Genomic DNA, 19969 nt, shown 5'->3' with positions numbered 1-19969 from the left:
AACGGCCCCAGTTTTCACTTCCGTCCCAGCACACTGTGCTGGGCTCCTCAGTGGTGACAGCAGTTTTCAGGTTCCACTAAACCCACTACCATTTCCTCTTCTTTAATCTGTCAGCCCAAGAACATCTTCTCCGTTATTGTCTCATTTGTAGAGGCAGATAGGAGCTGGTGCAACAGAGCAGATGCAGGAGAAATGGCGGGAGGGGGAAGGTGGGGGGTGGGGGGGGGAGCCTAAGCAACTGGCTTTTCTTTGCTTACATCTGGGCTCCCTGAACGCAAGCACAGGGCTGTCAGAGCCACCCAGGGCAGTGACAGTTGTTGCACAAACTCTTCATATACCTTCAGGAGGAGATCCCCAAATTGCCATGGCTATTCCAAACCACAACATACCGCTAGATTTTGTTTGTTTGTTAATGGGCTCACATAGCTGACCATGAGCCAAAGATGAGACCACAGGCAGTCCTGCCCATGCTATGCAAATGCTGCTCAGTGATAGGAACAGACAAAAAGCTATTCTGAGCTCTTCAAGGCTCCATCAAACACATCTGACTGATCTTTGGTACGCTCATGTCGAAAGAGATCTAACAGAAGTGTCAGCTGTTTCAAGGGTGCTTCACGATGCTGTGATATTCCCCACGTTCCCTAAGAGGGCACGAAGCAAGGGGCATTAAGCCACCGCTGGGAGAGGGCACATCCCAGCAGCGGAAAGCGGCGCACATCCTTCCTTGCACCTGCCAGCAACAGCAGCACACGCCAAAGCCAAGTGGGATGTGGATGTGCCTCTTTGGGGCTGCTGGCTTGTGAAGGGAAGAGTGGCATTCCCCAGGCACTTTTTCAAGCACCGGCCTGACAGTCACGATCTAGACACATGGCACATCTTTTGGAGGCACATCGTTGAGGGATTTACACTCCACGCGATTCCGCATATAAGGCTGCACAAGGCAAAATGCCTAGAGGGATGGCCTCTGCTTTAAAAGAGGCATGCCAACATGTATACTGAGCCTATTAAACATCACGTGTCAGCATGTGTATCTATACGTGTTTGTACACAGTTGTCTGTGTACGTGCGAGTGCCTGTGTGAAAAAAAAAAAAAGGAAAACCAAAAAATGTTTAGAAGAGAGTCTGGGTTCAGTTAACTGCCTTTTGACATCCCCAAACTCTGCCTCTGAAACTCATCTCATCTAGAAAATCCCAATTCAGGCTGTAGTCTTCAAAGAGTAGGCACAGACTGCTCCACAGTTTGAGCTCCACAATGTGGTGATGGGTAATTTCAATAGGCTTTTATCATTTTTCTTGCCTTTACAGATTTTAGGGCCAGTAAAGAACCTCTCTAGTTTGACCACTTGTGCAGGAAACAGATCATCCTTTTTCACAAGATTATGTGATAACAGGATATCTTTACTTTTAGTGGTGGTTTTTTTCTCTCACTGTTTAACACTGAATACAGAAACTTAAAACAAGCAAGCAAACAAGGCAACAAGGGAGGCTCACTTTGCCTATGCATTCCTCAGACCATTTACTTGAACGAGAGAAAAAGAAAGGCCAAGAAAAGAGAACGCGAGCATCACATTTCTGCCTAGCACACAGACAAGAGGTAAGCTTTATATCCTTAAATTCTTCACAGTTTTTACCATCCTCAGGGTGTAAAACCTGTTTTCATACCAGTGGTGCTCAATTCTAAATTGTTTTCCCACACTGGATACTTAGCTTCTAGGATATCAAAATGCTGCTAAAGTGTCAGCTGAGAGTCTGGAGAGTTCTGGAGAAGAGATCAGCTAAAGGGAATCTCCCTCAATTGCTTATTTTGTCATAAAAAAAGAAAGTGTTAATTGTGCAGGGCAGGGACTGCATACTGTTTTGTGTTTGTATTCTGCCTAGCACAGCGTGGTCTTAGCCCCTGAACCCTGGGGTTTTAAGGCACAGTAAATCAAGTCACCATTAGACAATAGATATTAAGGCAGATAATTGGGGGACTGGAACTATCTGTTAAATAAGCATGACTGAGGCCACCAGAATTAGCATCTACGGGATTTTCCGCATGCTACAAAATAATTATGAGAGGGACAGGATTAAAATGTAAATGCAAGAGAGTTAAAAGAGACAACGTCAGGGTATATAGCAGCGTATTATCAATGTTAGGAACTTGACTCTAAAAAAAGCAAAATAAAGAGGAATACAGCATTTACTGTATATGCTTATGCTAACATAAACCTTACACCTTGTTCCTGGCTGCCCACAGCCATTCTTCATACGAGACCTTCAGGCAAACTTTGAAAAACGACGGTAACAAGGTATACGCAGTGTTATAGATGAGGCGAGGGAAAAATTATTTTCCAGCCTCTGCTAATACTGTGTATCCTGTCTGTGTAAGCGCAGACACTTCTGGTAGTCATACAAACACACACTTAAAAGCCTGAGTGTCCCGGGAAATTGTTTAATAATGATAAATGAACAAAAGTCATGCAGAATAAAAAGGAAATTCGACTCGCAGTGGCATTACACATTGGAAAATTAATTTGGGAAGCATGCTGTGATGCCAAACTTGATCCAGACAAGCAATCTCACAAGCTTGAATCCAACCTCTGGCTTCTTATCTGAACTTTCCAAGCTTCTCAGTTTCACAAAACTTGCCTGGACATTTTATGAGAACAGGCTCTCTCAAAATTTCCAATACTTTCTATCTTCAGGGGTGCCAGAATTACCACAAGAATCTCTTTTTCCTGGCACTTCAAATTGGACAGAGTCAGGCCTCACTGATAGGATACATAAACTGGGAATGAGGCTTTATTTAGTAGACATTTTGTTATGCCAAGCCAAGCCAATCAACTATTTTAGTCTGATAACCTGCCAGCTGTGGTCTTTGCCTGGTGCTTCAGAGGAAGAGGGGCGGTGGGGAGAAGATGATCTTAACGGACCCCAGTGAATGTAAAATTCTGGTAACAAAGCCATTCTCACATGACCACAAAGCCAGGCTAACAACCACTGGAGCAGCCAGGAGTGAAGCAAGACTCTGTGTATCATTAGTGCCTGTACTTTAAAAAACTAATTAATGCTATACAACCAATTCACACCTATAAACTAATGCAGACAACAGTAGGTGTTCCTCTTACATGGGCAACTGGATGGTAGTTATTTACTCACTGGAATCAATGAAAATTACCATATTCAGTCAGCTCTCTGGTATTTATCTAAATCAAGATATATGCAGTTAATCAAGGGAAAAGATGTGGTCCTGTATTTTCAGGAGAGAACCTGGAAGGGATATTTTATAGAATAAAAAATTAATATAATCGTTAAAATAAAACCAACAGTACTGGCTTAAGGAGGGGATGAAAAAGAACATCCAAGCTGGATTAACGCCCTTTCTGGAAGGAAGTTTAACTTTTCTAAGTGTTCTGATTTCCTTTGAAAAAGAGGCAACAAAATTTCATAGTTTCTTTTCTTCCTACTTCAGATGGGCAATAAAGTAAATAAAAGTAACAGTTACAAGTCACCAGATGAGGAAGCTTTGGGATTTAAGTTACATTTAATGACAGGAGAGTCATTCTTAAATGGCTGTTGTAAATGTTTGCCATTTTTTTTTCCCCCCTGCCTGACTTCTGATAAACCATTCAAGCTGAAGCGAGTCAAACAATCTCCAATTTTTAAAGCAGTCACCATGAGTCAGAATAAAAATATCCCTATCTAGCAACAACATACCATCTTGGAACATTTATAACTCCACCTGTTCTGCAATAAGGCCATGTCTAATGTATATAAACTAGTCCGGGACACGACAAGAAATCCTGTGGAGGAAAGATTAGGCACTAAAGGCATCAAGCTGCCTGGGGAGGTACCTTATCAGACTAGTTGGCTACTCAGTTGTCTCCTTAAGGAGACTTCTTGAACTGACCCACTTTGCCTCTAGAGAAGGAAACCGGAGAATAACAACCACTACACAGTAATATGATCCTGCTAATTTCCTTTAACTTCAAATTGCAATTTCTGCAGCTCTTCATATTCTTCAGACAACAGTCTAAAAAATATCTTAATCCCAAAACAATTTCATTAAATTCAAGTATAAGCAAACATAAGATCTTGGGTTCAAAAATCTCAGAACTGGTCTAAAGAAGCAATCTCTTCGCTGACTTCAGTGCATTTTGGATCATGGCCATCAGCCCTTCTAATCTGTGCAGTGCCTACAACTTCAGGATAGCTGCACTCCCCTTTGAAGTTGCTTTTCACATTTCTGCAAGTACACAATGTTGGGTCTATTTTTGCTGTTAATGGCTGCAACTTGAAGCAGGAAAATGCCCCAAGTCTGTTACTTCATAGTAGATAGCTCTACTTCATAGATTTCCTCAAGAGGAGACTTCTAGATGGGACCAAGGATACAAAACGGCAGAGTCAATGTAAAGCAAGCAGTATTTCCAGTCTAAGCTGCTGTGCTCACCACAGGAAAGTATCTTCCATCACCTCCATCTTCCCTTGCTGTGTGGCCAAAAAGGCATATGACATGCTACATTACTTGTTTTACAGAATAACGGCATGCATTTCAGCTGCCAGCAAGATAAGTGCTCATATATTTCCTGGCTCACAGGTGCCCAGGAGCTAAAGATGGAATAAGATCTATTAATTCATCCAGTCTACCTCCCTCCCTAGAGGCATATAACCCAAGCTATCAAGGTATGACCATCTTTTTCAGCAGACCACAGAGGGGAGTTCAGAAGTTGACTCCACCCACACGAATTGTCCTGTTTAGTAAAAATCCTTGTTTCTAGACAACAAAGTCTCCATTCTAATACCCTAACGCGCAGTCACAATGCAGCCGGGGCGCTGTTACTCAGAGCTGCCGGCCCTGCAGTACATTTTCCAGGCTTCTATGAGCTCCACGTAAAAAAGAAAACCCAAGCAGCAACACTACCAGCATTTTTCATGGAAGATTATTTAACAGCCCACTAGATCATTCCATCAAGAAGCTTTTCTGAAGTTCAAGTTATATTTTCTTTAGCAGCCCATTAAGTCTTGTTAGACCCCCTTGGTAAGAGATAAACCATTTATCCCTTTTTTGAGTAGCCACACCCGAGATTGTTGGTGTCACTGCCTCCATTCAGTCACCTCTTAGACAACCTATACATATTAATCATTTTAAATCATTGTTCATATATCAGTCCTTTTGGTCTCCTGATCAGCTCTGTTGCTCTTTTCCTTTCCCTCTCATCCTTTCAAAGGGTAGGTGTCCTGTATTTAATCTAGTGAGCCAGATGCACCCACCCAGTTTATGTAAAGCCTATTATTCTTTCATTTATAATCAGGCTATGATGGACAACTGAATTGCCGTACGTTATCGCTTCACTGCAACAGCCCTGTCTGATTATGGACCCTTGGTTTCTTTCAGTCTTGCAAGTGTGTGCTCTTTCGCATCCAATATGCATGTTAACCTGTTGTTCATTTTATTTTCCCTACTTCCGTCCCTCATTGTTATTAGATTCTTCCGCATTATTGATCTGTTTGCACTGAGGAACAGCTCACTGCTGAGAGCTGTAGACACCTAAGTTCTGCACATGAAAAGGTAAGACAGACAGAGCTCTTCCAAAGCCTTTCATGTTTTCTTCAGTCGTCATCATCTTGGCTTTTACATCATGCCAGCAGTAAGCATAAGTTCATTTTATTCTCATACAGGAGCTGCATCACCAAGTTTCCCAAAAGAGCTGCTGCTTTGTTTGTCCACACAAGCAGTATAAAAGGTATGTGTGTGGTGATACCCAATATCTTCCAGATCAACACTGAGCCCCAAATCACTCTTCCTTTGCTCAAGCAGATTGTATTTCAGCCTGATCAACATAAAGGAGTATATTGTGGCTAGCTGGTGGGCAGGAAGGGATTTTACAGTTCCTGTGAGTCTCCCAGCAGTCACAGGGTAATGCGACAGAACGTAAACATCTTTGAAGTGAAAATAGCTTAGAATAAAATTGATGTCTTATTTTTTTTTTGCACCTGTCTTTGTGTCAAAGTCGCCTTTAAGTAAATCTATAATCATTACAAGTATCATTCTTAAATGCCATTGTCCAAGCAAGGGAATGCCCAGGATCACTATGTGACATTTTCGGATTTAGCTGTCAGGTTTTACTTAGCATTCTGCACTGTTCCTGCAGTTTGGCTTGCCTGAAAATTTTAAATGCAAATGTGTTTGCAGGGTGGCATGAAAGAACGATATCAGAATTTTACCTCACAACACAGTTCCTCGCTTGACTTCATTTTACTCCCTTTTCCTCCTTCCCATATACACAAATTTTGCAGCTATTAAAAATGCTTAAACAGGAAAATCTGTACTTATTATTTTTCCTAATTAAAGACTTCCACTCACCTTTCTGCTGGAACAGACCTAAAACACAGCTCAAACAATGCTTTAAAATCATCTGTGGCTTAAACTTGAAACATCACATTCTTGAATAGGCAAGCAATTTCTTCAATAGAAATTAACAACAGTACTTCATTCAAACAATCCTCATATAGTATTTTCCATCTTCCAAGTGGGAGATATGCACTAGCTAGTTTCCATTTTCTCCATACCCCAATTTCCCATTCTTATCCTACCAAGGCACAAGGAAAGCAAACACCCCAGAGAGGACCCGCTTCTTCATAAGCATTTGTCATTTTCAGCTCTTCGTGCTCTGAGTCAATGAGTCCTGATGTAGGCAGATAATTACCAGTTCTCGTAATTCAGCAGTTCCTTGAGACACTAGGGCAAGGGCTAGAGGAGAGGCGAAATATTCACTGATCTTAATCCAAAGACATTTTTCTAGTAGTAGCATTAAAACACCTCAAACGCTGTGAAGCGGTCAGAAACAGCCCCAAGAGCTTGCTTTCTGGTCTACGTTCTTTCCCACGTATGGGATCAACCACTTGTGCAAACCTGGGCACAACTTAAGCATAGTTCACCAGTTTCCACTGAAGTATGTGAGATCAAAATATGTGCCATAAATTATAACCTCACTATAGCACAGCAAAAAAGCTTTGATTTTCTCCTCAGAGAACACCCTTTCTGTTTTGCATGTGTGGTTCATTATCAAACACATATGCAAAAATGATGTCTTAGAGGCAAAGAAGGAAGTAGGCCAGAACATCAACTGGTATAAATCGTCAGAGCCTCCAAATTTGGCTCAGTATCTACCTTGCTTTAGTTAATCTCCATTACAATATTTAACTCTAGTGTTGAAACAGGAAATACCCATTACCTATTACTTTCATTCAGAGATTAAGTGCCGCTTAAAGTTCTGCTACAGATCTAGCATTTTTCCATGTGTATTTATGGAGTAGTACATTAATCCTGCTGGCTTTTACATTAAAAAAAGAAAAAAAAAGTAATCTTACTGGCTTTCTTTATTATGGATACATTTTACAACTACAATTCTACCTGCCATAAAAAAAAAAATTAAAAGAAAATGCCTCTAGAGTACAAATCAGGGAGGAGGAAAAGTGATTGTAAGTGAAAGAAGAGATTTTCAGAAGTCCTTAGGGCCTGATTTTCACAAGACCGGGAGCCTCTGAACTTGACCCACACTGCTGACTTGCACAGACATTTCTAGCAAGGTCTGCTGAAGAACTTCCAATAGAAAACTTTAACAATAATAAAATAACCCTTTCCGCAAAAACAGTAACAATAAAAAATGTCAAAAAATCTAGCTAATTACTCCAGAGCCTAAACACAGGCCTAACGCTGTTAATAACCTGGCTCTGTTTTGGGTGATGAGCTCTTTTGGAAAGTCTTCTTAGACTTGCAGTGTCTTTCACTGCAGATCCACTGGGAACAGGTCTTAACTCCGTGTTCCTTCCAGAGGCTTCCCCTAATTAGATCATTAATAAGAAAAGGAAAGATGAGGCATCAAGTCACTCAATCAATAGTAGATACCATACACATGAAATCCCTGTCAATATGTGTTTCATAGTAAGTAAAATATTAATAGACTACCATGGGAAGCTGAAGTTAGATGCAGCATTCACCCAACTCCTGGAATTAAATTTTAGATACGCTGTTCTTTGGCTAAGAGAGAAGTTATGAACAAAGAACAGTTTTGCTAGGCAGCACCACCCTTGTAAGTACAACTAGGCACAAAGTGCCAGACGTGTTTATTATTCTATAAATGGTCTATATTGAACTACTCCATTTATTCAAATTGTAAGAAAATTGCCTAATAATCACCTAATAGCTATTAGGAAAGAAGGAAAGAGAGGACTAATAGGTGTGTGAGACTTAGTTTTCTTGGTTTTTTTCTCCCGCCTCACTATTCATTTTAAGCGAAGCATCAACATTTACTTTTAGGCTTTTTCAAGATCATATCGTTTCATTATTAATCAGCATGCTGGCAAATACAAAAACTGATTGTTTCCTGCAATTTAAAATGAAATGTTTAAAAGCACGCTGGCTGGAAATTATGAACGCTAGAAAAGCTAAATCATTTCCTTGATGCTTTTTCTAAGGCTGCCTGCTCTTCTTGTTGCCACAATATTAAAACACGGGCATTCATCCAACTTAATATATTCCTGTAGAAAATGAAGACACCAGATCTTTATCAATGATTACTTGCAAACTGCCAAAATTATCAGCGACTGCACACACGCGCACACAAATCGAGGCATACGAAGCCCATCTCTTGCAAAAGCTACTGAACGTTATACAGATGGAAACATGCAAAATCATTCTGCAAAAATCTTACTCATGCATATAGATCTTACTTGTGTGAATAAGGCTTACAGGAGTCAGCCCACAGGCATCACATTTAGAGTCAACTCCAGTTACCTGAGATAGCTATTTCAGACTGGGGGAAAAAAAAGGAAAAAAAAAAGGTGACTGTCTGCACAAACACTAATTCAATATTCATGCGGAGAGCGAAAACTGCGAGCCTAAGGTCTATAGAGCAACCCAGAATTAACAGCAGCTAATTACATAAACAGCGATTAGAGTTATATTCCACGGAGCAAACAAAGCCCCAAGTCCCCCCTCACACCATGGCGACGATCCCCCTCCAGGGCTGCGACCGACCTTACCCTGCTTTAGAAACCCCTCGCTCCCCACCCGCCTCCCCCCGGGGCCGCCGCGGGCGCCCCCTCCGCGGGGTGCGCGGCCGCGCCGCCCGCAGGTGCCCCCGGCCCCACTCACCGTGCGCGGCCGCGGGAAAGACGTCCGAGGCCCGGCGCGGCGGGGACCGGGACCGGGACCGGGACTGGGACCGGGGTCGGGCTGCGGCCCCCGCGGCGCGGCGCGGCCGGGGGAGCGCGGGCGGCGGCGGCGAGACGCGCGCACAAGCGCGCGCGCACACTGCGCGGCCGCGGGAGCCGCGCGGGGGCGGAGCCGCGCCGCCGGGAAGGGCAGCGCCAGCCGGGCCGAGGGGCGGGAAGAGGGAAAAAAAAAAAAAAACCAAAACCCTAAAACCCCCCCAAATCCGTGAAGCCCCACCCTCGCCGCAGACCGCCGGGGAGGCTCCGTGCGCGGCTACCCGCCTCCCTCCGCGCCCCCCACTCCCCCCCGGCCGCGGGGCCCCTCGCCGCCGCGCCCGCCGCCGCTGCTGCGGCCGCCGCCGGGGCGCGGGGCTGCTCTGCAGGGCAGCCGCAGAGCCCAGACCCCTCCCTGCCCCAGCGAGCGGCTCAGCCGCGGCCGCTGAAGCGAGGGAAGGGCGGCGGGTCGGGGATTTGCTGCCGGCGGGGCAGGTGCGGGCGGAGGCGGCCAAGCGCGATGCGGCCGGCCGGGGCAGGGGAGCCGCGGCCGGCCGGGCCGGGCCGGGCCGGGCGCGGGCAGCAGCCGGCGGCGAGGCGGTCCACCAGAGCTCAGAGCCCGGCCTGAAATCGCCTTTTTTTTTTTTTTTTTTTATTACGGCTGTGCCTCAAAACTTGCGGTTTCATTTGGTCGGGCAGCTGGTAGTTTTGATCTGAGTGGTTGGATTTAAAATACGCCCTGCAGGGATCTAAACCAAAGGAAGTTTTATACAAATCAGATCCGCCACGAGTTTCGGCCACATCAAATCATAGCTCGTTTAGGGGAGCTGGCAGGCGCGACGCTTTGGTTTCCTACCTGCTGCCGCTGGCCTGCGTGAGGGAATAACTCTGCCAGGGCGCGGGTCTCCACGGGTGGCGGTACGTGCACGTGTTAATGCTACCGCACCGTGTCACCGTACCGTCGCCTTCAAAATACATGGTCTGCCTCATCTCAAAAGAGGCTGCTTGCACTTCAGTTTATTTCCTTTTCCGTGGAAGCTGGACGCTGGTGACTTCGTATATTGAACTGAACCAGTAGTTGTTCAGGCTACAGTCACTTTGTATAGTAACATTGTATGAAGGGAGGTAACAGGATTAAAACAGGGAGAAGCAGTAATGGCCGTACAAAGAGCGAGTCCTCCTTTTCAGTATTCAGGCCAAATTCTGCTCTGCTCTTAAAGCGATTAAAAAAAAAAAAGCACGCAGTTGGCTATTTTCTGACTGGAAAGAGGACAACAACGCTGCATCGGTTGTCACTCAGTATTTATACCTGCAGAATTCATGATGTCTTTTTTTTGATTTAACTGCAAAACAACCAAGTCCAGGACTAAGTAGTCACAGAATCATGTGACCAATAAAATGACATTCCTGCATAGTGAGAAGCCATGATTTCTCATCAGTTTAACTGACCACAGAAATCTGGGGAAGATAACTTTGCCCTTCTAAATCTGAGGTGGAGGAATGAGGGTAAGGACCCTGATTGCAATGGAAAGAAGAGGCAATCTCTGAGGAGCGGGGAGCACTTTTCTCTCCAGGTCTGGCATTTTTTCTTCAGTACCATAGCCATTTTTTCCTATGGTAGTACTCAGCATGAGGTAAAGCCATTGGAAGAGACGCGTTCATCAGTGCCTGTTTCCTTTTTAGTTGTGTCATTTCTAGAAAGTCTAAACTGAATGATTAAAGCACAGTTAATTCACATACAAAGGAACTTGAGCTGGGTCTTTGATCCAGAGGTGTTACGAAATCACTATGAAATGAGGCCTTTCTTTTTTGGTGGGAACTCTTTTCTGCATTTGTCATCAGAAGTCTCAAATATATTTGTTTAGTTAGTAAAGCAGAAATATGCAGATTGCATTAGCTCTGGAGTTTTCCAGAAATTTTGCTTAAACACTTTCTTTTTGCTTAAACATCTTCTCTAGCAAGCATAAAAAGCAGAAAACTAGTGCTTTCCATTTGATTTTAATGACTAGGCCCTAGGATCACACCTGGATCTGAATGGACAACCTCTCTGCACCCCTTCGGAGCCCAGCTGACCTCTGCCACCACTTCAGAAGCAGCAGGGGCACAAGGACCCTGCTGGTAGGAAAATCTTGCAGGAGCAGGGCCTTACTTTGCAGGATTCATTTGCAGTTGACCTTTGTTAGGTGAAATATCATCCCAATATGGTATCTTGCAGTAAAAAATGTTTAGTTATGCTTGGTTTTCACAACAGCAAAAAGTGCCAAAGGTTTCACATTAATTTCAAATGGAGTAACAGAAGTCAGAATACTCTCAAATCCTTTCCTAACAGCAAAATGCATCCAGTTTCTTCAGAAAAAAACCTTAACCAGCAAGATCTTCCTATTAAGGTCTCAATCACATACTTATAGTTTTTACTAGTGTAAATACAACAGATGATGGACAGAGCTAAGTACATTATAGCCCTATCAATAAAAGTTCTAACATGGACACAGTAACAGCGCAAAGAAAAAGTCAGCTAATGTTATTGTTCCCCATCAGGTCTTCACTGCATCAAAAAGGGGACTAGGAGTATTACAACTAACTACCCCAGGTACCCAAAGCAGTTAGATGTTCTAATGTACACAGCCCATAAGACAGTGGTTTGTATGTATATACCGACTGTTAATTTTTTCCCTATCTTTCCCCATCCCTTATTCCCCTCCCTTATCAGAGAGAAAGAAAGCTTTCTTCAGCACATGTGTAAAATTAGAAATGATCAAACAAAGCATGCCCAGGAAGGCAGCAGAAGCTAAACCAACAGACAGATCGGCCCTGTTCTCAGTGTTTTAGGTCCTCCCTTCTCAGAGCCAGTTTTAGATTCCTGCCTGAAAATACGCTCCCTGTGAAGCAGGAGGAGCGGGGAGCGAGGTGCAGGAGAGACTAACACAGCAGGATGCGGTTGCGCCGCTTACTGCTCTTCACCTCCTCGCAAAGATGGCTTTGCTGGCTGGCTTTGCATGCCGTTGCTCTGCACGTACAAGCATGCTCTCAGTCGGCTGTCAAGGGAAGCAAAAGTTGTGCTGCCAGGATAGGATGTTTCTCTGCCTGGGGCAATTTGCCTAGCGGAGGGTCTGTGCTAAGAAGTGAGGTAAATTTCCCCCCGGGGCTGCCAGGTTTCGGTGGCTAGCCTATCAACAGTACCTGGTCTAACTTCGGCATCTCTTCATGGTCCTGCGCTGCGTAACCAAAGGGAGCAGAAACATCGCAGAGCTTTTGACAGAGAAAGGGACAGAAACAGCAGCAGCTTGAAAGTTAGATCACCACGTTTGTGATTCCCCTTTCCTCCCCTCAGATGATGTCACCAAGGAGGCTTGATCAGATGGCAAAAAGCAACAAGAGTATTTGTGAGGAGCAGGGATGCTACTGTTAATCACCAGGCCAATCTGAATGGCAGCAGTAAAGGCTGATGCAGACGGCCCAAGCAGGCTGTATAAACTGTGCTGAGCAAGGCTGCCAAGCTCAGAGGCAGTGCTGCGAGAAATGTGCTCATCCATGTGTTGTTGAAGACTGTTGCACTAATATTCTCGGGCTGCCACAGAGACAGGAGACTGGTGAAGGTAATTTTAAGCCAGCATTTCCCAGGCTCTTGTAGGCTGAGGTGGCACAGTTTTCAGATGTCTCAGCTATGACAGCAGAAAGAATATGTAGGGCTTTTGAAAATGTAGGGTGCTAGCTGATAGAATTTTTTTTTTGCCCTCAGCAGTTCACAATTACCGAAACAAGGGCCAAAGTGCTGCCTCCTGAGGTAAAGGCTGCACAACAAGGTTGTGGATGGAAGGAAATTCACACTAGAACAAGCACAGGAAACCACAGAGCTGCAGAAAGGATGAGTTAATGGAAAAAGGTTGATGTCCTGATACTGGGTAAGCACTGTGGAAAACTACCAGCTTACAATGTCAAAAAGTATCACTGCCAGAATGTGTCCCCAGTTAAGCCATGCCCACTCCAGGCAACTTTATTCTAGAGATACTACTGGAGGCAGAAATCTCCCTCCATCTGCAAGAACAATACCTCTCTGAGCAGTTGTTTTTCTAAGTAATGAAGTGAGAACATTAAGCAACCTTAGTTTTCACCAGCTGGTTAAAATTAATATATAAGAGTAATTTTTATCAGCACCAAGGGTGAGAAGTTCGAAGGAAGTGGCAATGAAGTGTAATCACAGCACTTCAAATACTGGCTGTAGTGCAAAGGACTATAGAGTACAAGGACAGACTTAGTGGGAAAGGAAATCTACCCAGACAACTGAGGATCAAGTAGATAATTAAATGACTTTATCAGCTATGGGACAGCTGGGATAAAGATCACTAACTCCTGGTTCTTAATTTAGTGACTAAGCCATAGGACTTTGCTTCCTTCTTGGCTTCAGTGTCTCAGAACAGGGATGCTTGTATCACATAACCTTCTTCCCACACCTGTTTTCCAGCTGCAATGTAATTACTCCTACCTAACATAGTACACGAAGCCTTTTCTTTATTGTTTCTTGGCTAGTAAGATGATGCACTGTAGACATCTTTTTCATCCGAAAAGGAAAGCTCTCCTCTGATTAAGAATGCCTCCAGGCAACTGTATCGCACCTTTACAAGACCACTGTTTTTTGGTATGAGCTTCAGATGAAACGAGAATGTAGGAACCAAGGGGAATCTGATTTACAATATAAGGGATAATACTTTGTTTTTCTGTAGTGTCTTTTATCCAATAATACCAGATGTTTCACTAACTAATTAATCTGCTCTCTTAAAGCATCCAGTTGTGACAGTGACACCTATTTTAGAAAATGGAGGTGTAACAGCAGGTGTGAGTTGCTGAAGGTCACATAGCAAGTCAGGGATGTACCACTGACACGTGTCTTAGTCATCTTTTGCTCTATCTCATATTGCTTCTCCGTGGTCCAGAAGTTTTCCATCTTCAAGGTGCCTGCAAGTATTCTGAAACGTTAAATATAAGTACTGCAGTGACTCTGTAAATGAAGATGGCTGCCACCAAGCATTCAGCGTACACAAAGACGCCTGAGCATTAGAGCCATTTTTTATTTTGAAGTTGTTTTGGCCAACACCGAAGGATATATATAAAACGCACCACAGTTTCCAACTTGACAGGCAGCAGAGAAGGAAAAGGAACTGCTATTTAGCTGACGTTGCGAAAACCAGCATCTTTGATGATGCAATTCAGTGCGATGTCAGCCCCAAGCATATTTACTGGTAGCAGTACCGCAGTACTCTGCAGAGATGCCAGCCAGGATCACTGCTCTTTTTGTGCTTAGCAGTGTTCAAACGTACGCTCGTGTCAAGTGTGGCAGGAGCCCGCAGCCCTGAACCTGCCACCCCAGAGACTAGACGGCTATGAACCACCGAGGGGAGAGAGACACCATCCTTCTTTCTCTTGATTTTATCACAATTTGTAAACTATTCCAGATTGGGTAAGTCAGTAATTTTCAGGTGAAGCTTTCATTAGGAAAAGACTCTTAAAGCCAGACTGAAACTTCTGATCCAGATCAGAGAGACTGCCCCAAGAATATGTCACACGCTTGAGATCTGAAAACACTCATCCAGGGTGTGAAAGCCCCGGCTTTGCTTGATTCATATGTGGGCTTTGCTTGATTCATATGCAGGATTTCAGTGTGGGGCTCCCACAACTCTTGTAGGAACAAAACGACAAATGTAATTCTGGCTGTCTTGGGGAGGACCTTTCTCAGTCCTGTCTTTGGAACCATTCAGTTTTGTATGAATCTTTCAGCATGAACAGGATAAAGAAACAGACTCTTGCCCAGGGACATCTGTGCGAGTGCCTCAATCCCTAGTACATGAAATTTGCCAGCAAAGGGAATAAGGGAATCTGTTAAAGAAGCTATTGAGCCTCTCTCTGTTTATTCCCACTTCTATTGACAAGGGCTGCTGTGAGGTGCGCTCACCCTTACCACAAAACATGGCTGCAGACACCACTGCCCCCTTCCCCACATTTCTGTAAACCTCCCTTGCACTCCCACAGATTTAGGCTGTCCCTGCCTCTTGCTGGGTGACAGATATTGTGACTCTCAGCCATGCTGAATATCTGATAACTTCCTCAAAGCAGAACAGCTCCAGCAAAGATACTGAGACTAAGAAAAATTTTGATTCTCGAAAAATACTGCAGGAACTAAAAACTATTTCCAAACTGCTCTGCGGTGGGTACAGCAGGGAATGCAGCAGATGTTTTATTAATGTAATGCTCTTGCCCTTTTCAATCAGAAACTAACTCTGGCCCAGGGAACCTTGTTATAGGACTTATCTGGTCAGCCTTTCTAAGATTTTAGTGACCACTAAATTTGCACCACTGTTTATTTCATCACTGGATCTGATTCATCAAATCCTTCCGTTCCTTCCACAACTGAGACAGCATGTAATGTGTCTGCCTTGCTGCGAAACAGTTGCCACACTCCATGCCAGCGCTGGCTGCATTTCAGTGATTGCAAAAATGATCCTTATACCTTATAAGGTCATTAAGATTATGTAAAGTCCTGAGGGTCTTTATCCAAGAAGAGATGTTACATAATTTCATGATCAAATTTCTCAGAATAGTGAGACATTCAGAAGTTAGTGTGAAATGACAAGGAAGGAACTCCTTGTAAGGAAGAGTGTTTGGCTAAAGAACCCATATGTATCATTTACAGTGATTTGAGGTTCTTATGAAAATATTTTCATCGTAACGTTTCTCACTTCATATCTTCCGATTTTTTTAAACAATGTTTACATGATATTGCTGAGACTGTTCCTTAGGAGAGCCTGTTTTCTTTTTTAAGTACTGTTTTTAATACCCTGAAGAACAAACTCACAGTAGTCCTATGTAACAGATTTTAAATATTAATGATGGCACACTAATAATGCTGTAGGGAGTAATGATACCTCCTCTAAAAACCATATACCAAAGTGACTTAATAAATAACATTACAAATCCGATGCTAGACTAAAAATCATAAAATTACAGTTCATACATATTTGCTCCCTTATACCAACTATTGCAACAGTTGTTTGAATATTACTATTATCATGAAGAGATCTGATTTCTGTAAGATTTGAACAGTATATCCCATTTACCTTTGCACAGCAGCTGCTGTTTCCAAATAAAAATGTTTGATCTCTTTTAATGTATCCAGATACGTTGTCTGTATTATTACTGGCTGTCCAGGACGTTTTAGATCTGCTCCATTTCATTTATACTGTGGCTGAGTTTGCAGAAGCACTGGTAGCTGACCTCTCTCTCACAACAAACACAAATGAACGCAAACCTCATATATTTGCGGGTTAGGGATCTCTCGAGTTTAAACTGCTGGCCTCTGCTGGCTACACAGAGAAGGAGGATGGCATTTCAGACACCTTCATACAGCTCACTTTGGGAGAGAGGAGTAATGGAAAATTCTAGCTATTCATGAACATCATTATCTTTTGGGGGGAAAGGCTGAAGGCTTTGGGAATTTTGTAAAAGGGAATGATAGGAGGAAGTGATAGGAGGAATGATAGGTTTCACTGCCACTCAGTGAAAATCTAAAGTCTGTTAAGTTTCATATTTTTAAAAGGCCCAGTAGCATATCCATGTGGATATTAGGTACGTAGCATTCCTGTTTGAAGGACATCTCTTCTAACAGCAGCAGCTCAGCTCCCTGGTCACAAGATCATGACATTTTCCAAAGAACAGCTCTGTGGAGAGACATTTTTTAAAGGGACCTACCAAGAAATATCCTTGATCATGGATCAATGAACGACCACCAAGGAATTTTTCTTGTCAACACCTTCAAGAGAGATAATTCAAGGGAAATTAAAAGAGAGAAACATTTATCAATATGGAGAGATGAACAGCCTCTGCAAATAACTGGAAGAAAGGCTTGTGTGCCCCTAGACTGGTAAACACTGTCTGTCTGTGTAATTCAAGACCTTTGGAGCATGTCTCTTTCTGATAAGACCATCAGCAGGCAGCCAAAACATACAAGGGTACAAGTAAAATAATACTTTCTGCTTTCATCTAAACCAGGATTTTCAATCTCTTTCTACTTGTAAAACCTCTCAAGTGATTCTACAGCCTCCTGCATGGCACATTTCAGCCACTGGACAAGAGGATGGCTTTTCTGTGTTTGTACCTTTTGGTGGACCCCTTAAAATCAGAGACACTCAGGAGCCCACAAGCAAAGACCAAAAATCACTGGTTTAAAACACTGTCTCCCACAGAAGCAGCTGAAAGCCCACTGTATGGGATATTTAGCCCTTAGCAGAAATACATGGTAGAAAAGCATGCTAAGAGCAACAGTCATGGATGAATGGGGGAATGGAAGCAGTAGTGGGGTGAATGCCCAGATAGTGGAAATCCTCCATGTACTCCCAAAGAGTATCAAAGGAGGGTTAACTGCCATTAACACAAAAGCAAGATGTGTTCCAAAGAATGGTTAGACCTTTTTTTTCCTGCACTAGAGATGTTATCTATGCCACGTGCTGCAGTTCCTGTTCTAATAAATAACTTTTGTTTAATGAATAATGTGTAGAGGAAGATTCCATGATGTAAAAGACTGGTTAGACCAGCTACAAACCCACTGAAGAGTTTCAGAGTGATACTGTATAACATCTTTTCAAGTTCAGCTATACACTGATGATGCATTTTTTTTCTGTGGGAGATACCTCTTTTCCTTTGACTATGCTTGTTACTTCGACAGTATGGCTTGGTGTGCAGAGCAGGACTTAATATTCACCAGCATGCTCATGAAGATGGAGCAAAAAAGAACATCCTCTTTCTCTCCAAGGAATTTTCCTGTGCCTTTGCAAAAGCCTAAGGCCAGTGATAAGCCTAACCCCAGAAAGGGAGCTGGAGCACCACTACTTCATGGATGCTGAGCCAGGTGCTCTGCCGAGGTAAATCTTGTAGCTCTGTTGACCTCTAAAGAACCAGCCTGGTTTGCACCAGAGGAGGATATGCCTGCCTGCACTCAAGGCAGGCGCCATCCATATGGAGCTGTGGAGAAGGGAAGGTAGAAGAGGCCGCTGAACCAACCTTTTGCAAGGTTCAGTGTGTGCTCCTGCCACACAGGGTGTGATTTGCTGGCCAGAGTCTGAGAGAGGAAATACGGCTAACGCCTCTGCCTGGCCTGCTCGGGGGAGCACAATGGCAGTGCACCTACTCTGCCAACGTCAGAAAAAAGACCTACTCGTCTCTCGTGTTCAGAGCCTCTTCTAGCTCAACCAGAGTGAGCCCATCAATGTGCACTGTACTGTTAGTTACACAGCGCAAGACAGCTCCCACCCCAAAGGCTGTCAGCTGAACAGAGACTGGGAAAGGAAAAAGTCACACAAAGAAGAAGTGTTACTCTTTCCATCACATACTGTTCTTCCGACCACTAGTTCAGGGTCCCTGCCAGTACCCTTTCCTTCCCAGCGCTCAAGAAAGCATCATCTAGCCCAAAATACTGCAAAATTTGGAGAGATTTTTTGGGAGACAATTCCTTTCTCAATGTTCAAGCCATACAACATGCTGATGAACTAGAAAACTGAAGTGCCTGCTGCTCTGTAAAGAGTAAGTCCAGCCACTCAGGCAGAGGCAGCATCACTGCCTTTGTTCTACCACGCATCTTAGAGCAAATCTGCAGATACCAGGCACACCGGATGGAAAAGTGCCTTATCTTCACGGTGATCTGATGATTCAGTCCTGAGATCTTCTGATCAGTCTGGTAACAGGAGAGCAAAATGTCATTTACCACTATGATGATTTAATTCAAACTAGGTCAGATTACTAATTCATTTCATGAAAGCCATCAGATCATGTGATGAGATCTCAGGTTGGCCAAACCTTTGACATGAATCTGCCAAGACCTTCTCCTTCACAGAGAACACCTCAAAGAAGATCTACAAAGTGCTCAAATTCAAAAAAAGCCAATCTTTATTAGAACAGAAAGCGTATTTGTTGACTTTTTAGACCAGAAGATGCCAAGTGACGAGGTAAGACAGAGAAGTGGTTAAAAGGGTTTATAAGCAAATCTCCTCCAGCCCCTTGTATCCTAGAAAAGCATGCCTTTGCTCTTAGGCTATGTTTGGAAGGGGCATTTTGGGTTGCAGCTAACTGCTGAGTGGCCTCCGGTCTCTAAGAAGTTTCCCTGTTCAACACAGAGGTCCGGCTCAAAGTGTGCCCCCTGCTACTCTCAGTGGTCTCTCAGTTCCTCACGTCCTGCAAATTACTGCCTTGGTAAATCCTTCCTGTTGCTTCTTCTGATCTATCCCATAACCTGGATGTCTCTCTCCCTTAGGCAGATTCAATTGTTCTCTAAGGGAAGGAGCAATCAGTTTTCCTTCCGGAAGCCTCTTCACCCTGCTACTCTCTTCCTATAAAAATGTAATATGCAAACTGAGAAAAAACAAAATAAATACTGTCATGGACAGTACTGTTAGTCAGCAGCTGGCAATGAATATTTGTTACTCTCAGAACTGCGCTAGGTGATCCAGTGACATGACTTGACTTCCTGGTGCTTGCTTGAAAGAGCGGAGCAGATGCCCTTGCATGAGATGCAGCTCACAGACCAGGTACTGAACCACTCACTTTCCAAGCTCATTATTACCATGTAAGAAGGCTAGAAAGATGCATGCGGTGAGGAAGACTGGTAAATCTTACCAGTGCATCAGCTATCAAGTCTGCAGGGCAGGAACAGCTGATAATGCTGGAGATGACGATAAAAAAGAAAAAAACGTCATCAGATCCTCCCACAAGCTAGAATCTGGTAAATTTTAAGAGG

At 43.7% G+C, this 19969-nt stretch overlaps 1 protein-coding gene and 1 long non-coding RNA gene across 6 annotated transcripts in view; one reads left to right on the top strand and one right to left on the bottom strand.

Annotated features, from left to right (window-relative positions):
- The window catches only part of PRR5 (proline rich 5), a 94935-nt gene extending 85621 nt beyond the window's left edge, over window positions 1-9314 (bottom strand). For 2 of the 5 annotated variants that reach the window (XM_068951527.1, XM_068951558.1), the window contains exons 1-2: window positions 9140-9308; window positions 8716-8798 (exon numbers count right to left, since the gene is read on the bottom strand). The gene's annotated coding sequence lies outside the window, so the exon portion shown is untranslated. Of the gene's footprint in view, window positions 1-8715; window positions 8799-9139 lie in introns of all 5 variants that reach the window. The other 3 variants (XM_068951536.1, XM_068951566.1, XM_068951573.1) reach the window with 2 other exon arrangements.
- LOC138065790 (uncharacterized) lies at window positions 1443-5774 on the top strand. Its single transcript, XR_011138859.1, has 3 exons — window positions 1443-1594; window positions 5468-5551; window positions 5662-5774. It is a non-coding gene; the product is annotated as an uncharacterized lncRNA (long non-coding RNA).
- Window positions 9315-19969: the final 10655 nt, after the last annotated feature.

Source organism: Struthio camelus, chromosome 1 (genome assembly GCF_040807025.1).
Source record: "Struthio camelus isolate bStrCam1 chromosome 1, bStrCam1.hap1, whole genome shotgun sequence".
Lineage (NCBI taxonomy): Eukaryota > Metazoa > Chordata > Aves > Struthioniformes > Struthionidae > Struthio > Struthio camelus.
Note: the sequence above shows the minus strand (reverse complement) of the source record. Positions and strands in the feature narration are given on the sequence as shown.